The sequence below is a fragment of the Octopus bimaculoides genome, chromosome 10 (genome assembly GCF_001194135.2).
Source record: "Octopus bimaculoides isolate UCB-OBI-ISO-001 chromosome 10, ASM119413v2, whole genome shotgun sequence".
Taxonomy (NCBI): Eukaryota; Metazoa; Mollusca; class Cephalopoda; order Octopoda; family Octopodidae; genus Octopus; species Octopus bimaculoides.
Genome location: NC_068990.1, coordinates 25,341,796 through 25,346,335, shown reverse-complemented (window position 1 = coordinate 25,346,335; position 4,540 = coordinate 25,341,796). Strand labels below are relative to the sequence as shown.

The 4,540-nt window shown below is 33.6% G+C and overlaps 1 long non-coding RNA gene across 1 annotated transcript in view; it reads left to right on the top strand.

Annotated features, from left to right (window-relative positions):
• Window positions 1-4,051: 4,051 nt before the first annotated feature.
• LOC128248849 (uncharacterized) overlaps window positions 4,052-4,540 on the top strand; it is a 19,986-nt gene continuing 19,497 nt past the window's right edge. Inside the window, exon 1 of the long non-coding RNA XR_008264971.1 lies at window positions 4,052-4,237. This is a non-coding gene — a long non-coding RNA (uncharacterized LOC128248849). The remainder of the gene's footprint in view (window positions 4,238-4,540) is intronic.

Sequence of the window (4,540 nt, the reverse complement as noted above, 5' to 3'; positions counted from 1 at the left end):
AGGTAAGAGAAAGATAAAAGATAAATGAATAAATAAGCTTTTGGGTCTGAAAGGCACACGTTTCAGAAGAATGTTTCAGTAATTGTGTGTGTGTGTGTGTGTGTGTGTACGCATGTGTGCACGTGCATATACATACACATATATACATGTACACACAGATGTAGATAGATAGATAGATAGATAGATGGGTGGATAGGAATATTTATGATTGTCCAAAGAATTTGATGTTGACCATCTTTTACAGGTAACAACTATAATTTATGCTACATCTCCCATGTTCCTACATGAGTGAGGAAACAATGGGAGTGGTAATATTTCCTCATGGGAGATGTGTGGGATATACCCATCCGGTACAACAACATACAGCTCTGAGACCCAAGATCCATGAAAGACATTGCAGGAAACTTTAAAGAGGCATAAAGTTGTGCATTTCCTTGTATCAGTAACTTCGCTCTAAAGGTGACAGATGTAGTAGCAAGGGTGATCTAAGGTGACCAGCTGGGAGATGACTATTGAGAAATATGTCCATAACTGTCTGTTTAACTTGAAGCAATAAGCCTGTGTTTTTCCTTTAATGCCATGTCCGTTTTAGAGAAATCCTTGATTATTGAAATTATCTCCCCTTCTCAAGTGAAGCTGATCATAATTGCACTTTAGTAATTATGATACAGAAATAAATTTAATAAATCAAGAATTTATGTTGTATAGTATTTGACATACCTATATTTGTTTATATATATATATATATATATATATTGTGTATGTGTGTGTGATATAAATTGCATGACATATTACCAGTATTTATAACTTCATAGCATTTTTATTCTTCAAAAGAAAAAACTCAGAACTCATAGTCTAAATTTCCTTTCACTGGACTCTATAGATAGAAAGATTTCTTACTATATGTATGAAAAAACATAACAAAAACAGAAGAGTTTGTTCATAAATTATTTAGTTACATTATCTTGCATGTATTTCATTAATAATATTATCCATTATAAGCAGATTACATTATCAAATCATCAGAGATTGTGTAGTTGGTAATAAATAAGTTTTAAAGCTTATACTTTCGATTTTCCTATTGCAAAACCAAGAAAATGTTTGTAAATATTACAAAATGAAAGGATAAAGAAACTATTATGTCCTCTTCTTCATTTCTATATAGTCACAGAAAAAGTCATTGGATACTTCAAACCCATGACCAAACTTCTTAAGCATTAAATTTTCCAAAAGCAAACACGCATATCTTGGACCAAATAAACTAAATTCCTCCATCTTACCTACTGAACTTTCTTTAACCCTTTAGCATTTAAACTGGCCATATCAGACCCAAATAATTGACCTGTTTTATGTTCAAACTGGCCAGATTCAGCCTCTCACATCTACCATACAATGTCATTCTAAAAGTATACAATCACATCATTGAAATGTCAAAGCTATGAGATAATGCATGATTAATTTCAATCAATTTGAATAAATAAGCATTGTATTTGACAAAATAATCTTAATGCCAAAGGGTTAAATGTAATTCCCTTTGGATTAATAAGCACTCTCCAATGCTCTTCATCTTTATTATGGATGTCAGCAATTTAACTGAGATTAGCAATTTCCTTTGCCTTTAATTCCTACAAAACATAAGGATATATTATTCCCTTGGAATATATTATTCCTGTACTGCGACAGTGGCCTTCTAAATCTCAACATTTAGCAATCCATAACTCATCAAGATGTTCTTGTAAAATGTCTTCAAGGACTTAAATCGTGAAATTACAACATATCGATTATACTTATTTGCATATCAGGACACTTTGTAAGTGCCGAGGAAGTGTAATATATGTGGATAAATTGAGACTAAGTTCAAATATGTCCCATAGACCCTGTTGTTTAACCACAGGGTCTAAGATCTATTTGTACAGAGAGCCTAAATGTATATCAAGCATTCTGTGAACGTATTCTATACACACACATATTTTTAAACACACATGTGTGTATAAATATATTATTTGGCAGTGTTGGTCAAGTTACAAAAAAACAAATAAAATATTTATACCGGTGGAATTTTATACATTTTATAGAGTAGAAATTATTGATGGTATTGATCTGATTGAGACTTCCGAGTTTGGCCTTCAAACGGCTTATTGAACAAATCAGATTGAATAAACCATTAACCCTTTTGATACCGGCTGAAACCAGCTCTGGCTCTGAGTACAAATGTCTTATTTACAGAAATTTTGAATTAAAATCTTCCACCAAACCTTAGTCACGATTTATGTTCCTAACACTAGCTGAATGATAACTAAATTATTTTACTAAATTTTTTGTTATATTTAAAATTAATTGAAAGAAACACAGAGCATCTCAAAATAAATAGAGTAACGATAGGGTTAAAGATGAAACTTGAAATCCCTGTCAATCCAACAGTATTAACATGTGTGTATGTGTGCATGTGTAGAATATAGATTGTGTGCCCAACAGATAAGTACATACAAAAACATACATATGTGTATGCATGTGTACATGTATAATATGTATGTGGAGAAGGGGTTGCATGTCTGACAACCAAGTACACACACACAGACAAACATACTCATGTGTGTGTGTGTGTGTGTGTATGTATGTGTGTGTGTGTGTGTGTGTGCATTGCATGCATGCGTGCGTGTATGTGAGAGATAATCAGATGTTTCAGAAGACAGGTCACATGCATCTTGAATTTTCTTACAATTGGGATCTACCACACTTACTTATGCACACATACAGAATACATATAACTGCAGGATCTATTTATTTAAACCCCACTCACTTTTATTTTTTTTATAAACTCACAGCTTCCTTGTGTTTACAAAAATTATTTCCTTTTAATTCTTCATAAAAGAAACAAAAATAGATGCTATTTCCCAACCTACAATAGTTATATAATTTCAACAACTTCATCCTGCCAAATTCAAAAGTTACTCATACATATACTTCCATCTCTTTATTTTCTTTCTGTGTTAAACTTGCAGGCATGGCTGTGTGGTTAAGAAGTTTGCTGAGTAACCAACAACGCAGTTTCAAGTTCAGTCCCACTGCATGGCACCTTGTGCAAATGTCTTTTACTATAGCTTTGAATCAACAAATTTCTTTTGAAATCTCAATGTATTTACCATCATCATACAATCTGATGATGGCAAGTAAACTAAAACTTTGGAGTCACTGTCAACCGTTACCATGTGAAAATTAATACGCACTTTACTAAAAAGTCTTCGGTGACCCTTCAGTTTAACCCTTTAACATTTAAACCCACTACATCCAGCTCATATATTCCACTTGTTTTATGTTTAAGCTGGCCAGATCTGGCTTCTCACACCTACCCTATAATGTCAGCCTAAAAATCGACAATCACATCATTGAAATCTCAAACCTACAAGATAATGCATGATTAATTAAAAACAGTGTGAATAAATGAGTATTACATTTTGACAAAGTAATCTGACTGATAAAGAGTTAATGTTAAATTGTTCTTATATGTAACTTGACATGAAAACAAATATCAAAATGTGTGTGCGCGCGTGTGTGTGTGTGTGTGTGTGTGCATGCGTGCGAAGGTATGTGGTGTAGAGATTAGGTCTGTTGCAAGCACGATTGTGAGATATTGGTTTTGATTCTCAGACCAGCAGCGCATTGTGTTCTTGAGCAAAACACTTCATTTCATGTTGCTCCAGTCCACTGAGATATAAATGGGTCCCACTGCGACAGACTAACCTTCCAATCAGGGGGAATGTTGGCCTGCTTGCCTAGCCAGTGGGGTGATACAATTCGAAAGCTAAAATAATGTGAGGTGTATTGTGGCCAGCGATGTATAACAACATCTGAGAGTCTGGCCAATACCATAATAGTGTGATATGTGTGTATATATATGTGCATAACTGTGTGTTCATATAGGTATGCATATATGTCTGTGCATATCTGTTTGTGGGTGTGTTCCTCTGTCTCTGTATTTAATAAATATTTATATGCACAAACAGCATGAGGTAGAAAATCTAAGTTAAATTTAATATAGTTTAACTACAGTTTGTAACACTTTAACAGCTGAAAGTAAACAGTTGTAAACAGATAAAAATACTTCTTAATGTTGTTATTCAACAGAAAATAAGGAGCTGGCTCTTATTTCTTTCTTGACTAAGAGAAAAGTCATGAATTTAAACTGGTGGTCCACACTGACGAAGCTCAAGGTTGAATAACCAAAAGCAGAAACCTGGTTTGTGGATATCCGTAATTGCATAATATTTTTATTTGTGTTGTTAAATGTTTTAATTCGGTCTGTTTTCCTTGCATACTGTTTTTCTCTGTTATATTGGTGCGCTACGGTGGATTATTTAAGACTTGGCTCTTATTTCTAGCAGCTAGATGCTCATTAAGCATCATTACGATATTTCATAGCTCCTTAAAGCTATCATAACAGCGTTCCACCAATGCTACTACTGGCGATATCATCAAATTTTGAATTTATCCACAGATGATATGAACAGTAGTGACATCTAACTTCAAATCTCAGTGTTTG